Source organism: Bos javanicus, chromosome 13 (genome assembly GCF_032452875.1).
Source record: "Bos javanicus breed banteng chromosome 13, ARS-OSU_banteng_1.0, whole genome shotgun sequence".
NCBI lineage: Eukaryota > Metazoa > Chordata > Mammalia > Artiodactyla > Bovidae > Bos > Bos javanicus.
In genome coordinates, this window is record NC_083880.1 from 28,722,937 (window position 1) to 28,746,838 (window position 23,902).

A 23,902-nucleotide genomic window follows, 5' to 3' on the forward strand; every position below is an offset into this window, starting at 1 on the left:
GGTCTGACACTGTTCCATGCAGAACAGTGTCAACTGAGGTCAAGGTCATGGAAGCCAGTTTCTTCGAGTTCTGTGACCAAAGCCAGCCATGACAGCCTTCCCTAGTGTCCACTTACAAGTATGAGATTGCCATTATTAGAAGGGGCAAAAATGTAGGATTACTCCTGGTCCCCTTCCAAAAGGGACATTCTTTAATGTCATGCTGATTTCATTAAAAAAAAGAAGAAGAAGACAGGAGCCTTTACATTTAATGTGATGCTATATATGTCATTTCTTGTTCCATTGAAAAAACTATCTGTTAAAATTAGATATCTGTATCGTGTCCATCTATTATCCTGGGAACCTTTCTTTTTCTCAGGCTTGAAGCTATGAGTCTGGAGCAAAAATGACTCCGTTTCTGCTTCCTCACACCCCTGTTAATGTTCTGACCTGGTGGATTCTGACCTGGTGGATTCTGCAGGGGCTGAGGAACAGAGGATGATATGGGTAGTGATAAGAAGCAAAGCCTGCCGGGGAGGGGTCTGGCTGATGCCCTGGAAAACAGCTGCAAGATGAGGATGATCTGTTTGGCCTCTCCAGGCAACCTGACCCTGTTGCCTTATCCACAGACTCATGCAAGGTTGCAGCGCAGCATATCCTCAGTCCTGCCCTCCAGTAAGTTGTCAGAGTGGTTAGCCTGTCAATCATGACACGGCCAGTCAGTGGCCAGGATGGGACCAGGTCTCTACAGTGCCAGTGCCACTGACAACAATGTGAGAAAGTAGGATGGGAGAATTCCAAAGAACCTATGAGGTGGATGAAGAAAGAACCTTGGACATTCCAGTGTCCAAGGACCGTGTGTTGAAAGAGTCCAATTAAACTCAGTGCAAAGTGCCAATGGAATCAGTCTGCTGAACACTTGAAACTAACACAACATTGTAAATCAACTATACTCAATTGAAAAAAAGAAAAACAAAGTCAAACTAAATTAAACTAAAAGGTGAGAGAAGAATCTCAGTAACCTGACAGGTTACCTAGGGGAGCTTTTCTGCCACCTACAGGCTCAGGCTGGTAGAACTGTAGTTAGGATGTGTGCTTGCCCTTTAAGAGAAGGTGACCACAACCTCACGACTGTCCCTGGAATGGAGCAAACCTCTCCTGCTATTTCAGCAGGATCAGCCTTACCCTGGTCTAGAATCTCCCAGGGCGATGTTTCTGGTTGGATGCCCACAGGAGAACCAAGTGGCAAAGTGTGATCCCAGAAAAGTCTTGAGGTCTTCTGGAACATTGACTCTAGCTTGTTCGTCAGGGGTTCCCTGAGGACACTAGACCGTGTTCCAAGCCTGTTAGTAGTCTGGAGGGATCATGGGATGTGCAAGTTCGAGGCCAGCAAGCCCAGCTTGCACCCATAGCCTCCTGTTCAGGTGAGCTCTGAGAGGCTGCTGGTGGAGCCCACAGAGCCGAAGGCTGGTGCCTGGCCTCCCCAGGCCAGCACGGCGACCTCATGCTGGGCGCTAGTATGTGTTCATCCCAGCCTCCCTAGGATGCCAGAGCCCTCGCCTCTCTGAGGGTGGTTATCCACTCTGCGAACTGGTCTATGACAGAGTAAATGACTCAGAAAGTTTCTGATTCAGCCGCAGATGAAACCGGAGAAGGCTCATTAAAGGCACTAACGAGTTCTCCCTTTCACATCATTCCCTGGCTCCCAGCCTGTGCTATCTCAGCTTCTCCATTGCTCTCCGCCTGCAAGGCTGAGCCCCTGTGCCCTTCACAGGAGAGTGAACTTGCTGAGGCTGAGCTCTGAGAACCCAGGATGCCTGCAGGTCTGAAAGGCACGTCTAGCTTGAAGGCATCTGATTGAGATCAGGGACTCCCTGCAGGCTACTGAGGCTTCACCAGGGAAGGAGTAAGGATGGTTGAGGGCATATCTGGGTTTCCACGATGCGAACAGTGTACAGGACATGTCTGTGCTCTCCTCCCCCTAGTCATGTCTTGAGATCTCATCCTCAGTGTGATGGTGTTTGGAGATGGGGCTTTTGGGTGGAGCCCCTGTGAATAGGATTAGTGCCCTCCTAAAAGAGACCCCAGAAGCTCCGTTGCCCCTTCTGCCATGTGAGGACACAGAGAGAAGACCATCAGTGAACCAGGAAGAGGGTCTCACAGGACTCCGAATCTGCTGGCACCTTGATTTTGGAATTCCCAGATTGTGAGAAGTAAATTTATCTATTATTATTAAGTCTCAAGTTTTGTTACAACCTGAACTGGTTAAGGCATATGGCTTGATTTTCTGATTGTGATACCTAGAAAAGATGGGAGTGAATTTTTCTGAGGCCTCTGAATTTTCTGGAGAAATGAAAAAAATCATCCGGTATAAAGAGAGTTAAAAAAAAAAAAAAAGCTGTGTCTTCTGCTTTTATTTGCCTTGAGAAAAACAGCTGTGTTGTGGTTTCTGTCATAATGTGTCTGATCTTACACAGAGTGGGGTGGGGAATGGTTTCGTGAATTATAAAACACTGTCAAGTCATTCTAAAACTATGGGTTATATATTTCATTTTGCAAATTTCTATGGCATTTGTGAAGAACTGGGCTGTTTCCCATGGCAAAACATCCAGCGTGAGGACACAAAAGCCAGCTCTTGATCAAATAGATTATTTGATGAAAAATAGACTTAAATCCAAAAGTAATGTTTTTGGTATAAAGCCAAGACTTTTAATTCCTTTTAGATAATACTGATATTCAATATATTTTATGCCTTTCGTTAATACCTGATAAGGTAGTAGGTTGGTGTTTGTGGTTAAATTGGTGTTGAAAGTCTGACTCAGGAGGTGCTGGAGTGGGAGTCCTATTTGTAATACGGGAAAGCAGGCAAAATCCACGGGGCTGTTGAAAGAGATAAGGTCTTACAGAACCCAGACATCGGGAGGAACTTGCAATGTTTCTTCCAAGTAGAAGGAGCAGAGTGAAAGACTTGGCGAAACCAGGAGAAGCCTTCTGTCTGGGAGCCCCTTCCCCAGCAGGTGAATACTGAAACCATTCGGGAGGTCTGTTTTATTTCTTGGGGATCTTTTATGAGCCAGGGACACCATTAGCAGGGTGGACAGAGCACAGTAGTGTTTGGCCTGCTTAAATATTCAAGGTGTTCTCCCCGGCACTGGACAGAAAACTCCCCTGTTCAGAAGTTCATAGCTATTAATATTTTTGGAGACGAGTACTGTCTCAGCTGCTGAGGGATTGTTCTGGAAGCTTCTTTTGTGACACGGGAAGGCTTGATAAATACCTCCTAGTGCTGTGCCCTCTCCACTTGTACCCACAGCAACATGCAGAAAGCAACCCCTAGCCCTTCAGTCAGGAACACAGAGTATCTGAGTCTTCGCAAGATATCTGAGTATCTGAGTCTTCGGCCCCCTGGGACTGCTGGGGACAGTCCTGCAGTGTGGCCCTCATCCAGGAAGGTAGGTGCTGTCAGGTGGAGCCATGCTGATGAGATGTCATGTGGGTGGACATCAGCATCAGTTCTTCTGGAGCGTTTCTGTCATTTTAGCCCCTCACGCCTCTCTACCAGCATTGGCATGCTGGGAGTAACACCTGAGAAGCACACCTTAACTGGAAGGTGGCCGGGCAAAGCCTAACCTGGACCCAACAGGCACATGTAGAGTAAATAGACAAGGAGTTTTTTTTAAAAAGGTATTTCTAGGGTGTGGCAGATGAAAACTGCCAAGTCAGTGTCTTAAGTATTTTCTGTCCAGTAAAATTTTAATCTTCTACCCTGGGATGAGCTTTATGTGGTTAGGCTTCTCTTAAATATGGGTCCAGCCACTTTGTTTACTCATACAGTTCTTTTTTTCTTTTTTAAAGCAATGGTAAATTTTTCATAAGTTCCTTTTTTTTCTTTCCCTCCTACAACAGATCTGGGAAAGAATCTTAAAACTAGAATGTCATCAAATCCTTTATGAAACATTTGGGGCTAATTACCCTTGCTGGAAGTCTCAGGATATTTTTTTCTTTGCCTATCCCCCCACCACCTTTTTTTTTTTTTTCTTTTTAATGGAACACAGTTCAAGTCTCATAAATGCTTAAATATCGAGTTGTAAAGTTTGAGATGTCTCACGGGCACAACTGTCTGCAAATATGCCAGGCAGGGCTCTGGGGAGGTTCAAATTCAAACTGGTTTCCGCTTCTGGAACAGTGTGTTAAGTAAACCAGGCTGGGAGAACTTACATGCTCAGAGTGACAAGCAGTTCAATAAAGCTCAATAATATATTCAGGGTCAGTCCTAGCAATCCTGCCACCTCCACATTTAAATGGTGGGAGGGGAATCTCTGCATTTGGCTGTCCTTTCTTTCTCCTTATCCAATTATCACCAGCAACTAAGTCCTTCACTTTTTTGCTTACTTCGCAGGCGTTGAGGAAGAAGCCAGACCAGGCCAGGAAAATGCATCGGTTTTACGTTCCTCTGGCTGAAACCAAAGTCATGAATCAGAGTCCAAGCATTATTTACACATCCCTACGATTTGCCTTCCTCACTCGCAGAGCAAAATACCAAGTGGTTTAGGGCTTCCCTGGTAGCTCAGATGGTAAAGAATCTGCCTGCAGTGCAGAAGACATAAGAGACCTGGGTTTGATCCCTGGGTCAGGAAGATCCCCCTGGAGAAGAGAATGGCAACCCACTCCAGTATTTTTGCCTGGAGAATTCCATGGTCAGAGAAACCTGGTGGGCCACAGTCTATGGGGTTGCAAAGAGCTGGACATGACTGAGCGGCTAACACAAACAGGTGTGGAATAATTTTGGGGTGCACAATGATAAGTTGGGATCCAAAGGGGCAAAGGAAGGGATCAGATCTGCTTTGAACTCTGCTTGATGGTAGTCCTGCCCTTAACGCAGTGTGCCTGACCACCAGGCAGCTGGGATAACTTGAGGATGCTTCCTAAGCTCAGGGCTAGAAGAATTAACTCAGCTGGACTTTCCAGACAAGTCCTTCCCTAAAATAAAGGAGCACATTTTATGGGTTGAAGGTCTGAGGCTGAAACCAAGCAGCTGAGATGCAGAGCTTTCCCCAAATTCCCTGTTCTCTCTACCTCCTTCTTCTCAGAAGCTAGCTGATACTGGAGATACCTCCTGACATGGCAGAATTTTTCCTCCCCATCACAGAGATTTCAGGTGCTCTGGGTGGTGTGATGGTCACTTGTCCATTTCCCTCATTTCCCCAAGTCACATAAATGTGTCTTTTATTCATGGAACACACTTAATCTCCCTTGAGCCCCTCTACAGACTCTAGTGGCCACTGACTCACTTTTTAGTGCAACTTTAGTGCACTTTACCATGGGAATAGAAACCGGTCTTCTTTCTCATCTTTTACACCCTCCAATCTGTGCTTCTTTTCTTTTGCCACCTTTCTCTGGCTGAGCTATAAAGTGATCAGTTAAAAATCAGCATGTATTTTAAAATAATGAACTTATTGCCAAAACAGAAAGAGATTCACAGACATAGAAAACAAATTTATGGTTACCAAAGGGGAAGTGGGGGCTCAAGAAGGGATAAATTAGAAGTTTGGGGTTAGTATATACATGCTGCTATATATAAAATAGATAACCGAGGACCTACTATATAGCAGTAAGACCTACTATAAAACACAGGCATCTATACTCAATATTTTGTAATAATCTACAAAGAAAGAGTCTAAAAAGGAATATATAAATATGTATAACTGAATCATTGTGCTGTATACCTAAAACTAGCTGAGCACCAAAGAACTGGTGCTTTTGAAATGTGGTTCTGGAGAAGGCTCTTAACAGTCCCTTTGACAGCAAAGATATCAAACTAGTCAAGCCAAAGGAAATCAACCCTGGATACTCACTGGAAGGACTCATGCTAAAGCTGAAGCTCCAATAGTTTGGCCACCTGATGCAAAGAGCTGACTCACTGGAAAAGACCCAGATGCTGAGAAAGATTGAAGGCAGCAAGAGAAGAGGATGAGATGGTTGGATGCTATCACCAAGTTGATGGACATGAGTTTGAGGAAACTCCGGGAGATAGTGAAGGACAGGGAAGCCTGGCGTGCTGCAGTTCATGGGATTGCAAAGAGTCAGACACGACCTAGCGACTGAAAAACACCACCATCACCTGAAACTAACATGACATTGTAGATCAACTATACTTCAATTTTAAAAAGAGACAAACAAACCCACAAACAATCATTTTGGTCCCCGCCCCCAAAAAATCAACATGGACAGCCTATCATGGGTGTAGGAAAACAACGAGCAAGCCAAACTATGGGACAATAAAAAAGATCAGGTGCTTTGGGCAGGGGTTGGGGATGAATAGACAGAGCAAAGATTTAGGACACTGAAAATACTCTTACAATATTATAACAATGGATACACATCATTATACTTTTGTGTAAACCCATAGGACGTACAACATCAAGAATGAACTCTAAGGTACACCGTGTGCTTTGCAATGTGTGCTTTGGGTGATTATGATGTGTCAGTGTTGATTGATCTTTGGTGAAAATTGCACCATTCTGCTGAATGAGGACACCCAGGGCAAAGAAGTTGTTGACTTTGGTATGGGTGGATTTATGAGAGGAGTTTCATCTTGTTCTAAATTAGAAGTTTTCTGCATTTTCTAAAATTATATATATATATATTTTTTTAGGTCGAGCTTTGCTTACTTACACAGTAATTTAGTTCACATAAGAATTAACACATGACTTCAGAAGAGTTTTCTTCATGTACTCATCTGTCTGAGATGGGAAATATGGGTCCTAGCAGCTCAAGTCTAGTATCACATTTCATCAAAAAGAACATAATGCAGACAAGAATTGATACTGCCAAGATTGTTCCAAAGTTTCAAACATACTCAAATTTTGTAAGATCTTTTATGATTCACAAAGCTTGTGATCTTCACATCAACTCTATTGGGTAGATTTTATAAATCCCTATTTTTGTATACAAGATACTGAGTCCCAGATTTGGTGACAGTTATTAACTACTACCAGGCTGGCTTCTCTGGTGGCTCAGTGGTAAAAGAATCGGCTTGCCAATGCAGGGGACATGAGTTTGATTCCTGTGTCGGGAAGAAACCCTGGAGGAGGAAATGGCAACCCAATCTAGTATTCTGGAAAATCTCACGGACAGAGGAACCTGGTGGGCTACAGTCCATGGAGTTGCAAAAAGTTGGACACAACTTAGCAACTAAGCACAACAACAAACACAATACCACCGAGCTGATAACTGAAACTGGGTGTAACATTGTGATTTATCAGAAATATATATTTGGTCTTCATCCCTGTTCCTGGCACAGGGCTGCTAAAACCCTCAGATATCTTCAGTGATAAGAGTGATGAGATGTCTTTTGTTATTCATAAAAAGCCCCTTTCAATCACACCTGAGTTTATGTTAATGGAGTGGCTTTTGGAAAGCCCCTAAGGAAGGGGATCACCAACTTGATGGACATGAGTTTGAGCAAGCTTGGGGAGTTGGTGATGGACGAGGAAGCCTGGCATCCATGGGGTCGCAAAGAGTCAGACACAACTGAGCGACTGAACTGAACTGAAGGAAGGGGACTGGTTGCCAGGGAAAATACTGCAAGATTAGAGGGTTGAGACCTTTAGGAAGGGGAGAGGGGCTGGAGGTTGAATCAATAGCCAGTCTATCATACGGAGTGAAGTAAGTCAGAAAGAGAAAAAAATCGTATTAATGCGTATATACGGAATCTAGAAAAACGGTACTGCTGAACCTATTTGCAGGGCAGGAATAGAGATGCAGACACAGAGAACAGATGCGTGGACACAGCAGAGGAAGAAGAGGGTGGACAAATTGGGAGAGCTGTGTTGACATGTATACACTACCATGTATGAAATAGATAACTGGTGGGAAGCTGTTGTAAAGCACAGGTCTCTGTGGTGACCTAGAGGGATGGCGTGGAGGGTAGGAGGAAGGGAGGCTGGCTGATTCACTTACTTGTACAGCAGAAACTAACACAGCATTATAAAGCAATTATACTCCAATTAGAAAAATTGTCAATGGTCAATGATTTAATCAATTATGCCTACACATTGAAGCCTTCATAAAAAACATCAAAGCATGGTGTTTAGAGAACTTCTGGGTCTGTAAACACGTAGGGCTGCTGGGAGGCTGGCGCCTAGAGAGGGTGTGGAATGTTTTCACCACCCCCCACATACCTTGCCCTATGCTTCTCCTCAATCTGGCTGTCCATGAGTACTATCCATTTATGATAAACCAATGATCTAGGAATTAAACAGTCAATCCTAAAGGAAATCCGTCTTAAATATTCATTGGAAGGACTGATGCTGAAGTTGAAGCTCTAAAACTTTGGCCACCTGATGCAAAGAACTGACTAATTGGAAAAGACCCTGATGCTGGGAAAGATTGAAAGCTGGAGGAGAAGGGGAGGATGACAGAGAATGAGATGGTTGGATGGCATCACCAACTTGATGGACATGAGTTTGAGCAAGCTCTGGGAGTTGGTGATGGAGAAGCCTGCTATGCTATAGTCCATGGGGTCACAAAGAGTTGGACACGACTGAGTGACTGAACTGAAACTGTTTTCCTGAGTTCTATAAGCCACTCTAGCAATTAATGGAACTTGGGAGGTGGTGGTGTAACCTCTGATCTGCAGTTGATCGGATGCACAGGTCACAACCTGTACTTGCAGCTGGCATCTGAAAAGGGTGGTGGTGGAGGGGGTGGTCCTGTGACGCTGACCTCTTCACCTGTAGTATCTGATGCTATCTCTAGGTAGATAGTGTCAAAACTGAGGTAAATAGTGTCTCAGAACTGCCTGATGTGTGGAAAACCCACACTTGTGGTGTCAGGAGTGAAGCAGTAATATAGCAAAGTATTTCCTGGTAGCAGGTTCAATCCCTGGGTCAGGAAGATCCCCTGGGGAAGAAAATGGCAACCCACTCCAGTATTTTTGCCTGGAAAGTCCCATGAGCAGAGAAGCCTGGCAGCCTACAGTCCGTGGGGTCTCAAAGAGTTGGATGTGACTACGTACTGAGAGTAAAGGTGCAATGTGAGTGTTTTCCCTTTATACTCAGTTTTCCAACTCTGAGATTTCTCAGCATCTTGTTTCAGAAGCGATGGGTATGGAGAAAAGACATTCACATCTGTGTATCTTTCTCTTTGGAATGCATGAAACGAGATGCTAGTCATTCCCCATGTCATCAAGAGTCAATACTTCTTATGACAGATCACAGCATCTCAGAAAACGTTTCTTTAATTAGCAGAGTTACTGACTTTGCAACACACAGACGATTTCCCCAGGAAAGAGCCCTCTGGGTAAATGCAGTGTGACCCGATCCTGTGTGAGGAATTTTCCTCCACCCACAGCTGGTCCTGTGGAGATGAAAAACAGGCACACACCCTAAGATCTCGCCCCAGATGAGTGGCTTTGGGGGATGCTGAATTCCCAGTCAGGCGGAGGCGAAAAATAAAAAGGTGGGGGACACTTGCCTTAGTTGTTCTGGATGAATTTTACTGATGTTTCAGTGTAATGTTATTTCTGGCATCATCTTGATTAGTGACTCAAAGACTGGTTTTAACTTGAGGAAAGGCTGAATCTGAACAGATTTCATCTCTCTTTCCTTATCTCCTTCACTGAAATTCAACTAACTTAACACAGTGTTCATCTAGCATCAGAGAAGATAGGAAAACAAGCAAGATCTGATTTTCTCACTCAAGATTAGATATAAGACATTCTTTAGACAATGCTGTTTGAAGGTAGGATGATAACAGTAGGTGACACAGGTTTGATCCCTGTTCAGGGAACTAAGATCCCACATGCCATGCAACAACTAAGTCCCTGGCTACAGTTACTGAGACCAAGCCCCATAACAAAGACCCGAAACAACCAAATGAATAAATGTTTTTTAAAATTAAATTATATCTGAGAACATACAACCTCGTGCCTGACATGGGAAGCCCACATGTCCTACTTTGGTCATAACACTGTTTTCTACCTGATTTTTCAAAATGAATGTTCTTCTCTTTGTGAAATAGGAATTCCTGTGTCTGAAGGGTTGTGTATCCTACTTTTGTTCTCATATACCATCACCTTGTGAACACTTTCCTGTAACGTGTGCAGCATTTCCCTTTCTATTCTACAGTGAGCTATGGCAGGTGTTCCCCAAGAAATGAAAAAGCTACATGTTGTTGTTACCCTGGCAGCATCAGCAATTTTTAGCCTTCGTAAAAATCTCAGAACTCAGCCTATCATAATCAGACAAGAAGTTCATTTTGAAAGAATAACCACAAGGGAGCCACCTGTCCTCACTCCTTCTTTACCAATATATATATATATAGAGAGAGAGAGAGAGAGAGAGAGAGCGCACGCGAGAGCGAGCGAGCGAGAGAGAGAAAAGAGGAATCATCTAGAACTGTGCTAGGAGGTCAAGGCAGAAATAGAGTCAAATGTATGGAGTTTTCACTTCTCCACCAAGTCTTCACTGCTTTTCTCTGGGTTTGTACAGAAATGAATAAGATACCTCTTTCAAAACTCCCTATAGTGCTTCACGGCTCTGGCTGTTCAAGAAATGGGAATGGGTCTCTAGGTGAGAAGCATGGCCCCTCAACCATCAGAGCCCACTCAGACGGGGTGTCAGAGTCCTATGGCAGGATACCCCCATCTCCTCCTGCTGGCAGCCTGTGTGATGCAGTCCTCAGTCAGGCTCCTCCAAGGTCACACCTGGAGTATATCACAGACTCCCGGGGTCTAAAACCCTGCATCAAATTCACCCAGAGCACCCACGTGAAACTAGGGGTCTGTGCAATCTGATTCTGTTGCTACCCTTTTAACTTGAGATACTTTAGGTCTCAGGCAGGCTAGAAATAATCACCACATTGTCTTTAAAAGCAGTTTGCATGCACCCCAAAGTTCATTACAGCACTATTTACAGTAGCCAGGACATGGAAACAATCTGTGCATCAACAGAGGAGTGGATAAAAAAGATGTGGTACATAAATAAAGTGGAATATTACCCAGCTATCAAAAGGAATGAAATTGGCTCACTTGTAGAGACTTGGATGGACCTAGAGACTGTCATATTCAGTGAAGTAAGAGAGAAAAACAAATATCATATATCAACACATATATGTGGAATCTGAAAAAATTGGCATAAATGATCTTATTTACAAAGTGGAAGTAGAGACACAGACATAGAGAACAAATGTACGGACACCAAGGGGGAAAGGGTGGTGGTGGGATGAATTGCGAGACTGGGATTGACACCGACACACTACGGATACTGTGTAGAAAACAGATAACCAATGAGAACCTACTGTATAGCACAGGGAAGTCTACTGAATGCTTTCGTGACCTAAATGGGAAGGAAATCCAGAAAAGGGGGGATATATATATATTCTACTGCGCTGCACAGTAGAAACTAATACACCACTGGAAAGCAACTAAACTCCAATGAATTTTTTTTTTAAAGCAGTTTGAATTTTCTCCTAATAAAGGACCTTGACTTTGATTCTTTAAGCCTTAGCCATGATTTTCTTTCTTGGACTGGCTTCATTTTCCATACGTCATGGATCTTAACAAAGCATACATCACGTCCAAATGTGTAAGGTAGTCATTCTATCCGACTGGAATAATTCTGCTCCTAAATGCTACTTAACCATCTACCGTCCTTTAACCCAAGTTCCTGAAATGTAAACAAGTGAAGAAGAATCTGGTGGCTGGTGAGGCTGAAACAGTGCAGGAGTGGAGAAGGCGCTCTCTGGCTCAAGGACCTCTGGTCCCAGAAGAGTAGTACTATTAGCCCGAGGGCTTTCACATGGGGCTGGGCAGTTCACCTTGAAGTCTGGGGCTGCAATTCCTTCTTTAATTAAAAACACACTGCAATAGTGGAGGTGTCACCTGATGCAGGCTTACTTGCCAACATGGACCCAGTGCCCTGCTGGGGTATATTTTGTTTTAGAATTTCTCATGTATTAAAGACCCTACCGAGAAACTGCTTCATAGTGGAGAGACCCAGCCTGCTGGAAAGGCACCCTTGGAGAGAAGAGAGGTACTGATTCGTAGCCAATGCTAGGAGGGGAAGGACATTGTTCTTAAATATAAAGTAGTACATCTGAAAAATATTTCTATATTTTCCAGGCTCTCCTGCTCTTGGTTTGAAATTGGTAATGCATGCAAAAAACAGCAAGGTGGTTTTTATGTTGTTGAGCCCTTTCACATTTATCTCTAAAGCTACTGCAGAGGGCCTTCCTAGCAAAGCTGGATTTCCAAGAATGCTCAAGTGATGAATGAATATCCAGGCAAGTGATGAATGAATATCCTGGAATGGGTTGCCATTTCCTTCTCCAGAGGATCTTCCCAGCCCAGGGATTGAACCTGGGTCTCCCACATTGTAGGCAGGTGCTTTACCATCTGAGCCACCAGGGAAGTTCAGTAATGAAACATCTACCCTTTATTGAGCATCTCCTATGGGAACACAATATGCTGAGTGCTTTAGGGAGGATGTCTTTTCCTCAAAACAAGCTTACAAGAAATTGACTGTTACCCCCATTTTACAGAAGAGGAAACCAAGTCTCAGGACAACTATGGAGCCTGCCAGGTTCATGCCACAGGTAGATGATGGACCTATGTTTGGTGGAGACAGGTAATTTGGACCTGAATCAGTCTGACACCAAGTCTCTGCTCATCTCAGGTACACCATGATGCTAATCTAAAATTACAAGTGGCTCCCATGTTCACTCCCATTATTTACAATGGCCAAGACATGGAAATAAGCTTAAGAGTCCATAGTGATGGATATATACATAAAGAAGTCGTGGTATACATACACAATGAAATATTATTCATCCATAAGAAAAGAGGGAAATCCTGCCTTTTGTAACAACATGGATGGACCTTGAGGGCATTGTGCTAAGTGAAAAGAGTCAGATGGAGAAAGACACGCAATGTATGATCGCTCCTATCTGTGGAATCTAAAAAACACAGCAACAAAAACCCCACCAACTCATAGAAAAAGAGATCATGTTTGTGACTACCAGAGGCAGGGCTGGGAGGCGGGAGGAATTGGATGAAAACTGTCTATGGGGTCGCACAGAGTCGGACACGACTGAAGTGACTTAGTAGTAGTAGTAGTCAAAAGGTATAAATTTTCAGTTATAAGATAAATAATACTGGGGATGTAGTTTAACATATGTCATGATGATTGTAGTTAACACTACTGTATGAGAAGGAAATGGCAACCCACTCCAGTGTTCTTGCCTGGAGGATCCCAGGGATGGGGGAGCCTGGTGGGCTGCCGTCTATGGGGTCGCACAGAGTCGGACATGACTGAAGCGACTTAGCAGCAGCAGCAGCAGCAGATGCTATGTGAAAGCTGTTAAAAGAGCAAACCCCAAGACTTCTTATCACAAGGAAAAACAGTTTTTTCCTTTCTCTCTCTCTTTTTGTTTTTGGTATCTTTGCAAGATGATGGGCTTCCCCTGTGGCTCAGTGGTAAAGAATCCTCCTGTAATACAGGAGCCACAGGAAGCACAGGTTCAACCCCTGGGTGGGGAAGATCCCCTGGAGGACGGCATGGCAACTCACTCTAGTATTCTTTCCTGGAGAATCCCATGGACAGAGGAGCCTGGTGGGCTACGGTTCATAGGGTTGCAAAGAGTCAGATATTACTGAAGCGACTTTGCAAGCATGCAAGATGAACTATGTTCATAAAACTTACTGCAGTAATCAATCACTCAACAGTATATGTAAGCAAGTCATTATGCTGTACATCTTAAACTGATACAGTGCTATATGGCAGTTACACCTCAAGAAACTGAAAAAAATAACTAACTGGAAAAAAGGGGAATAATTGTGGATGTATGGCTGTTTATTTTTTCCGGTGGCACAGAAAATGCATTTAGCAGTGTACAAATAAACTGACATGCATTTCTGAGCATTATAAATGATTTGGAGGACTGTATAAGGTCGGAGGAGAAAAATAAAACAAATGGACTCTCTCTGAGTCTTGGCCTCATCAAGTGTTTGGGAGGGACAGAAAGCAGGAGACTTTGAGCATTTTTGAAAACTGAGATTCACAATGAGTTCCATGTTCTCCAGCCCCTACACTGGGTACTTCCTCAGTTCCTGAGAACTGAGTGTCTGCTTTATCCAGAACATTCTTGCTAAACAACTGGCTTAGAAAGTCCTGGAAAGAGTCAGCATGCCCTGAACCAGAGAGTGAGCCAAACAGTTGGTTAATAACAAGATCAGCGCTCTCTCCTGGGGTGGCCCTGACTGTATGGACGGGTGTGGGAAGGCAACTGTGTCTTGAAGCTGAAAGATTCAACAAACAGGCAGGCTCCTTTGAAAGGCTCTTCTGCCCGACTGTTAATGTTTATAAATCTTCCCGCTTCTCTTTGGCTTGTACTTCATCATAAGCAGAGTCTAAAGAAAAAGGAGGGGACGTAAGCCTTCCTTTGCTGGGGGAAAGTGTCTCATATTGAGAATCTAGCTGGGAACTGGGAATCCTTGGTGTTATTTCTGGCTGCAATATTAATTCATGGGGTTGAGTAAATCACTAGCTTTTTTGCTCCTTTCACTTCCCCATTCCATTCGGTCCTATTTTGGTCCTTGTATCTCTCTGGCCCCAAACTCTCCCTCCCTTCCTCTGTATTGCTAGCCACTTAGAAAGTTGATCATATATGGCAACTGTGAATACATCGGATGTTGTTTCTCCTACATCTTTTCCAGTATTTGTAATAATTTTTCTATTTGGGAAACTTTCCTTCTCCTATAGCCTAGCTAAATCCTGTCTGGTCTTTGTCTTCCTCCCTGATTCAGCTCTGAGGTCTTGTCCCTTCTTTCTCTGAAATCCCACAGGATTTGTTGTCTGAACTTCTTACTTGGTCTCTATCTGCTACTGCCACACATCCCTAGTTATCTTTCTTCTACTCACCTGACTGATTTACGCAGCTGGTTTGAAACTTGTGGCAAATACCTTACCGAGGCTTTTATTTTTCTCTCAGTATTAGTATACTGACTGTTGGAACTTAGTCAATGTTTGCTGATTCAAATGTAAAAGAGCAACGTTAACAATGGCAATGGGTGCATGCTAAGTCACTTCAGTTGTGTTCAACTTTTTGTGACCCTATGAACTATGTAGCCTTCCAGGCTCCTCTGTCCATGGGATTCTCCAGGCATCTCAAAGAATACTGGAGTGGGTTGCCAAGCCCTCCTCCAGGGGATCTTCCCCGACCCAGGGATCAAACACGAACATCCTAGGTCTCCTGCATTGGTAGGTGGGTTCTTTACCACTGAGCCACCCCAATAATGACAATGACAGTGAAAGTGTGAGTCACTCAGTTGTGTCTGACTCTTTGCAAGCCCATGGACCGCACAGCCCACCAGGCTCCTCTGTCCATGGAATTCTCCAGGCAAGAATACTGGCGTGGGTTGTCATGCCCTTCTCGAGGGGAATTCCCAACACAGGGATTGAACCTGGACAGATTTTTTACATCTGAGCCACCACAGAACTTCCTTTTATTGAATGTTTCCTGTTCACCAGAATGATGTTAAGAGTTTTATGTTAATATCTCACTCATGACAACACAATTGTGAGGTCTTATGTATCCCCATTTTACAGTGGAGAAAACTGAGGCTCAGTAACAAGATAATGGTCACATAGCTATTACTTGTTAGAGCGGAGATTCAACAAGTTCCATAAGTACCATGCTGCCCTGCTCCAATTAAGAACTATGTCATGAATGAAACAAGCCAAGGACATTTGCATTTATGGTTAACATGGCTGTAAACAAGGTGACTGTGAAACTGAAACAGAAGCAACAAGGAGGTGATGCAAGGATTCCACAAAAACAGATTTGCAGTCAGCACCCCAGCATCAGCTAACGTGCCTAACATTGCTTCAGATTCTGAACTCTGAAGTCAAACCGACTTGGTTTGAATCTTGGCTCCACAGCTTGCCGGCTGTTTGATCTTGAGTAAGAGACATTTAAGTTCATGGTGACTCAGTTACATTAAGTTCATGGTGACTCAGTTACTTCATGTATAAAGGTGGACTGTAATGGTATCCTCTCCTCTGGTAGCCTTGAAGATTAAGTATAAACATGTGAAAGGCACATACAGTGAAGTGAAAGTCACTCAGTCACGTCTGACTCTTTGCGACCCCATGGACTATACAGTCCACGGATTTCTCCAGGCCAGAATACTGGAGTGTGTAGCTTTTCCCTTCTCCAGGGGAATCTTCCCAATCCAGGGATCAAACTTAGGTCTCCTGCATTGCAGGTGGGTTCTTTACCAGCTGAGCCACAAGGGAAGCCCAAAAAGGCACATATATGGATCCTTAAGTAATTGCCAGCTATTATTATCAAGAACCTCTAACTTAGACCAAGGTAATAGAATCTAGCCCAGGAGGCAGAAATGGCTGTGTATTTCACTAGATTTCAGGCAATGAAAAAGAGCCCTGTTTTTATCCTTCAATCCCAAACACAACAAAGAAACTGCAGATAGGGAATTCTAGGAGACAAAGGCCACCCAACGACTGTATTGCAAGGATTATCAAATATGCCAAGACATGGTGACCCAATACTCATCACTCAAATGGCTGTGGGAGCCAAGGGTGGCAACATAAGGGACCTCCTTGCGGTAGATGGCTAGTAATGCAGAATGTGAACAGGTGATTTCTACAATCACTAGATACCTGGCCTCTGATTGTTTCTTAGGAGTTGCAAGACCTTGGGTTGGGTGACCTAACCTCCCTTTTCTTACCTGTAAAAGGGGATAATAATAGTAGCTACGTTAAAGGATCATGGAGAAAATTAATGTATATGTAAAGCACTTAGAGGACTTTCCTGGTGACTCAGGAATAAAGAATCCACGTGCCAATGTAGGAGATGAAGGTATGATTCTTACATAGGGAAGATACCCTGGGGAAGGAAATGGCAATCCACTCTAGTATTCTTGCCTGGATAATTCTATGGACAGAGGAACCTGCCAGGCTACAGACAATGGGGTTGCAAAAGAGTTGGAAATAACTTAGTGACTGAACAACAGCCACAGCAAAGTGCTTGGAGCATAACTCAATAAACAATTACTTTAGTTTTATAGTCACCACCAGTCTCAACAAGTAGTTTCCTTGGTTGCTTGCAATATAGCCTTGGCAGAAGAGAAGGAATTACTCTTGACTAAGTTAACGAAATTCCCCAGCACTCCAAGTATTTTATTCTACAAAGTGGCTTAAATAAGGGAAATTTATTAGAAAACAAGGGCTGGAATTTTCACTATCTTTTCTCAGCAACCTCTTCTCTCAATGATAATCAGATAATGTCTATCCACCTTCTTCAAAAGCTGGTTTGTTTTTTTTTGTTTGTTTTTTAAGATTTGATCTCAATACCCTGCAGTGACATTTAAGAGCAAGGCCAGGTTGTGACACAACAGCTGAGCCAATTTTTTTTTTTTTCCCACGGGTTTAGCTAAGGTTTCGTGGGCACAGGAGGAAACTAAATGTAACCTCAGCGGTTCAAGGAGGTCATATCTACCTCATCAGGATCCTCTAGACCTGCCTCTGAGCACACCATGAGAGCTGGCACTTGCTGCCCCTCTGCTGCTATGCCTGGATCAGAGCCCTCACATGAAGTGTCAGGTGTAATTTTCACCCCAGGCCTGGAGAGCAACAAGGACAGCCTCTTGCTTGGAAAATGCTGGGGGTGGGAGGTACCCTGCCCTCTGGACTTGGCCAAGAGAGAAAGCAAACTGCAGGTAATTTGGCCCAAACCAGCAGATGCTGCTCCAAAAAGCCACAGTGCTTGCCCTGAAACAGGGAAATCGCAAAGCAAATGCTCGCCTAGAAAGCACAAACAAAGCTGCCTGGTATTGGAGAGGCAGCTCCCATGCTTGGATCCAGGCTTGGCGGGGAGGATAGATCAGAGGGCCCTTCAGATTTCTAGGAAACACCAACCTTGGGACTCTCATTCAGCGCTGGGTCCCCAGAGGCCACCACTACCTAAGTTACCAAGATTGCCTACTTTGAATCTTGGGTCACAGCTTACTTCCTGACATAATTGTCTGTCAAAAGACTTCCTTAAATTATCCCTGGAAACTGAAAGGAGACTCACGAAGAACAATCTTGCACAAATTTTGGAAATTGAGTATTTTTTTCCTTCATTTAGAATTTAAACAATATTGTTTTATATCCCCATTCATTTCTCAGTGTAGATGATACAAAAGGCTCAGGCACCTTTAAATTTGCTCTTATTTTATAGCAAATGAATACATTAATAATAATAGCTTAACATCTATTGAGCTGGTATTATTTATCATACTTGCTCTAAGTATTTTATATGTAATGCCTCATTCAATCCTAAAGATAACCCAGGTCTCCTGCATTGTAGGCAACTCTTTACCATCTGAGTCACAAAGGAAGTCCCCTAAAGATAACAGTAGGTGGTAAATAGAGTTATTTGTTTCCTGGATGAGAAGATGTGCTCTGGGGATTGGGATTTCATACCTAGTTCACTGACTTAGGGTACATGCCCTAAGCCCACTGCAATAGGTGGGCCAGGTACCCACCTACCTGTTCTTCCCAGCTTTCCTAGCAGGTGGGGGTGGTCATGTGACCACCTTCTGGCCAATGTTATGTGAGTATAAGGGAAGAGTTCTACTTCGAGGTCTGGACCATGAAAAACTCTAAGGGCGCTTCCCTGCCCTGTTCTTCTTTATTAAATAAATAGGCCACTGAGACCCTAGAGGAGGGACAAGTCATGAGATGACCCTGAATGATTCTGGGGAGGGCTGTATGCAAACCAGAACAAGTTAGACTTACTATGAGTGAAAACTACATTTCTGTTGGGATAAGTCACTGAGATTTTCAAGGTATCTACTGCAGAAGCCCCAGTTACTTTAATTCATGTACCTGGTGAGGAAAATGAATTGATTGTCTACAGTTAAATTGCTATTGGGACTTCCTGGTGGTCCAGTAGTTAAGACTCTGCACTCTCAATGCAAGAGGCCCAGGTTCGATCCCTGGTCAGGGAACTAGATCTCACACGCCGCAACTAAAAGATCCTGTGTGCCAAAACTGAGACCTGGTGCAGCCAAATAAATAAATCTAAAAACCCATTACTGTTAGTGGACCCTTAGGGCAGAACTGCCTAGTTCTACACTGTATCTTTTCTCTCAAAATGCAGGGTGTGCAAACATAATGAGGAAATTCCCTTCCAACTTAGAAAGATGATAAAGAGATCCCATGCCCTGCTTCCATCTCCCATCTTCCAAAGAGAGCTAGCATGACGAAAATAATCAGATTGCACAATCATCATTTATTAGGAACCCATCTGGTGTGGGGATGAGCTCATAGCCTTGAGAATAAAGAAAATTTCCAGCTAAGACTGGATGGTGAGGCTTCTAACGCAGGCCAGCTGGTTTTCAGAAGGTCTAGTGCCAGGTTAGAACAAGGCTCTGTGATGAGCGGCCAGCGGTTAAGCAGTATGGACATCATTACTGCAAATGATATAAATCGCATTACACTTATTACATAAAGACGCATGACTGTTAGCCTAACAAATTCAGTATAGTTGTGCCCCTTTTTGCTGCAGCAACTTTAAGCTGGCACATTGTGTTGCTTCTGCTCATTCCCTTTACCTAGTTCATACCCACTCGTCTTTATTAATAAGACCTCTGCTCATCTACTGTCTTCTCAGGAAGCCCTCCTTGATGTCACAGAACAAGTAGGTTTCCCAGTGAAACTCTCTCAGGCCCTCAGGTAACTTGTCCTCAAAGCACTGACATTCAATTTTAATTTCCTGTGAGTTTGCATAGTTATTAGTTCTGTTGAGTGAGTGATTGTCAGAACTCCACCACTGTAATATAATCTGTAAACAAATATGGTACCGTGTTCAGTTTTGTTCACGATCCCATCTCTAGCACTCAGCATAATATCTGCACACGGCAGGTGTTCTTTCATTATTTGTTAGATGAATGAGCAAACACCTGAATAAATAAATGAATGAATCCTCATTTAGTGAAGAACCTGAGGTAGAAATATGTCATACCCAGATTTATTGGTAAAGATAGGAATATACTTTAGAATATTGGATTTCTGCAGCTACTACTGCCCATCATCTTTCAAACAACTCTGTAGAAAGAGATGCCTTCAAATCAGGTGACACTTGCATAGGTGACCATCACTCCAGAACAAATGTGATAACACAGATGCTGAGATCCTCTCCCACAGGAGGCTAGTCACTAACTTCTCTGAGCCTCAGTGCAGTATCCTCATTTATAACGCACCCCTCTCCCACCCCCACACTGGCATTGAGAATCAAAAATAAGAGAATTCATTTGACAATACCCTATTGACTCTGTGCATGTATGTTTTGCTTAAAGTTAGGAAGTTTGAAAATTGTCTCTCGATGGGATTTTTGAAAAGACACTGCTTTGTGAAGAAGATTGCATTTTGAGGATGTTAGACAAAGACTCACCATTTAGTTAAATAATCATTATTTCCGGGCAATGGCAGAGAAATTAGATCTCCCACAGTTTCCATCAGCCTCAGCCCTAAGACCTTTAAACAATCATACAATTTAACTAAAAAATTGGCTACTCTCCTTCTGTTGGGATGACTATTTCCAAAGCCCAACCTGAGTAGAAATTTAGAAGCCTTCATTATTCAAAGGTAATGTGATATTTGTCAAAAGAGAAACTTCTGAGTTGATTTCCACAATGCTTTCAAAGCAGATTAGCATCTGTTGGGAGGGACTGGCCCAAAGTGAGCATTGCTTGATGCAGTAACTGACAGCTAATTTTAAACCATGAAGTATTATTTTCTCACTGGAACCAAGGAAAATGCTTTCAAGAAGGATGAAAATCTACCGCATGTCAGACTCAAAAATATTTTCTGAACAAAGTAAAAACTGAGATCCTACTTTGCAAATACATTTCTAGAAAATTCAAGAATGAGCTTTGCAGATTCATGAGGTTCTATTGCAAAGACGTGACTCCTATCAATGTAAGAAAATGCAGTTGCAAAGACGTGTGTGTAACATTCAAGCACGTCAGCAGAAATGCATTCATATAACCCTTTACCAACGGGCACAAATAGCTGTAATGAGTGGCAGAAAAGGTTGACGTAAACAAATGCACAGACTTGACAAAAGATAGAAAGAAATAGAATAAATTTGGTAATTGTTTTGCTTGGTGCAAACCTATTTTTTCCCCTTTAACTATAACATATGTTGTAGATCATCGGAGGAAAGGCTCAGCCCCACAGCATATGTAGGCACTAAATAATACAAAAAGCACAACCCCTGGAAAACATACATTGCCGGAACGAAATGATGAAAGAGGAACAGCAAAAATAGCAAATTGAGCATCAAAGCCTAGCTTTGCACATGTGGGAACGTTTCCTGGAATCATGGCATCATCCACTGGTCCCAGACTGGTTGTATTAGTGGCTTTAGAAGATACAAATAAATCATTGCAAACCCAATCCCCTTTTAGAGGAATTATTCATCATTAGAAGAATTTACCACTGACATCATTATAACTCATCATACAGACAGTTGATAAAAATGCAGTTTCAAAATCATTCCTATTTGTAGAACCTCTCAGTTTCAGAAGCACAATTCCCATTAAAAGAAAAACACACAAGCCATTCTCTGTGACTGTAAACCCCATCCCAGGGTGATAAAGCAGTCTCCTCTGTCATTGACTTCTTTGTTTTTGTTTGTTTTTCTGGCAGTGTTTGTGGGAAATTCAGTACATACAGGTCAATGTAGGGCTGATTCTGTCAGCCATAGAGAGGCAGTACCAGAGCACTGGGTTAGAACCTCTCAGTATAAATAAAAAGGACTCTCCCCAAATTCCCAACACCTGGGTGTCACTTTGGCTCCTGGTCCATATTCTCTTCTAGAAGAAAGTGATGGATGATTTTAAATACACATAAGAAACCATACTCCTTAGAGGAAGGTGGGAACATACACTGGAACATTTTTCCACTCCTAGTTTCTCCCCCACAGCTTATATCCTAAAGTCAGGAAGAGCAGGTAAATTTCCTCTTTGGACTTCATTCAGCAGCCTCAAAAAATAAAAAACAGAAACAAAGCTAACAACTCTCATGAAGGGTGCCGTTTCTGCCAGTAGACCAAAAATGAAGAAATTGAAAAAATGAATGACATCCAACTAAAAAAATAAACTAAAACAGACTCACATATGCCATGCATATGTGCTCTTCATCTTTGGAGCCAGAAACAATTTATGGCACAGCAATAATTTAGGTTACTGGTCTTATTTATCTTATTTCTCCTGTAGTTCATACTCATGATAAGCAGTTGGGCAGGAGGAAAAAAAGGTGGCTTCATCATGATGTTAATGAAGTTTAAACTTCAGGGCCTGTCACTTCTTGGGATCTCTTCTAGGGCTCTAGGATGATTGCTGATAATATGTGTACACAGTCACAGTTGCATAATGGAGCTATTATAATTGCAATCAGTTATGTCTACTGTCTATTTCTGCACTGACCTTCCCTCTGCTAAACTTCCCTTCTTGATGACGTAGCATTGGAATGGCCATGGACACTTTCTGGAGCTCAGCTCAGGGGCATTTGAGTTGCGATACACGTAGTTTGGGTTAAAAGAATACATGTTTGAAGTTCACGGTCATTTCCATTTATCTATGAAAAGATGGGACTACCTGGTGGCTAAGATGGTAAGGAATCCACCTGGGTTCCATCCCTTGGTTGGGAAGATCCTCTGGAGGTGAGCATGGCAACCCACTCCAGTATTCTTACCTGGAAGAATACCCATGGACAGAGGAGCCTGGCAGGCTACAATCCATGAGGTCGCAAAAAATCGGACATGACTGAGCGACTAAGCACACAGGAAAAGATGGAAATGGATGATGCCATTGAAGGATTGGCTTTCAGTCATACTCCTCACCCCCAAGTGTTGACTTAACCTGTATTGTCCATAAAGGTACAGGGCCTGGGGTCTTATCCAGATATTACTACATCTTACAGCACCTGGTTATGGAACTATGTGGCCTCCACATAGGAGAAATCAGGCTTAAAATGCAGGGAGCCAAATTTCAGCAACATGATTATCATGATCAAGATTATCATACTAAGTGAAGGAAGCCAGACAGGGAAAGACAAACATCATATGATATTGCTTACATGTGGAATCTCAAAAAAATGATACAAATGCACTTATTTACAAATCAGAAATAGACACACAGGCACAGAAAATAAACATCTGCTTACTATCTGACAGTGGAATGAGCTTCCTTCAGCTCAGAGGCTCTTCAGCTGGATGCACAATAAATACCTAGAAACCTTAAAAAACATACATACATAGGCTCCAGATCAATTAAACGAGAATTGCTGGGAGTCAGACCTGAGCATGGGTGGCTTTAAAAGCTCCCCGACAGAATCAAAAGCCCAACCAGGAAATGATAGCCATCACTTCAGGCAATGGAGAAACCATCAACCGTGAAAGCATTGCTATGAAATAATAGGAAAAAATTTATATATATATATAGGTCTCTGTCTTCCATTTCCGGCACAGAGCTCCTTAAACTCCTGTAATTTTTCCTTAAAGAGCACTGGGAGCATTTTTTGTTCTTATATTTGGACTTCAACCCTGGTTCCTGACACAGAGCTCTTAAACTCCTTAGAATTCTTGAGTGATAGGAATGTCTTTTGTTTTAATGAGGTGACTCTGTTGGGCTCTTGGATGGCTTCAGAACGGGGACTTGTCACCAGAAAGATTAAGCCATGATTGGAAGCTTAAAACTTTCATCTCCATCCTCATCCTCTGGGAATGAGAGAGGGGCTGAAGACTGAGTTAATGATTGAGCATGCCTACATGATGAAGCATCCATAAAATTTCAAACATATGGGGTTCAAAAAGCTTCTGGGCTAGTAAACATATCCATATGCTGGGATAA

General features: G+C 43.0%; 1 protein-coding gene and 1 non-coding gene across 8 annotated transcripts in view; one reads left to right on the forward strand and one right to left on the reverse strand.

Moving 5' to 3' along the window:
• FRMD4A (FERM domain containing 4A) overlaps positions 1-23,902 on the reverse strand; it is a 749,223-nt gene that overhangs the window by 298,009 nt on the left and 427,312 nt on the right. The gene's annotated exons all lie outside the window — the stretch shown is intronic.
• On the forward strand, positions 18,922-18,994 carry TRNAE-CUC (transfer RNA glutamic acid (anticodon CUC)). Its single transcript has one exon. It is a non-coding gene; the product is annotated as a tRNA-Glu (tRNA).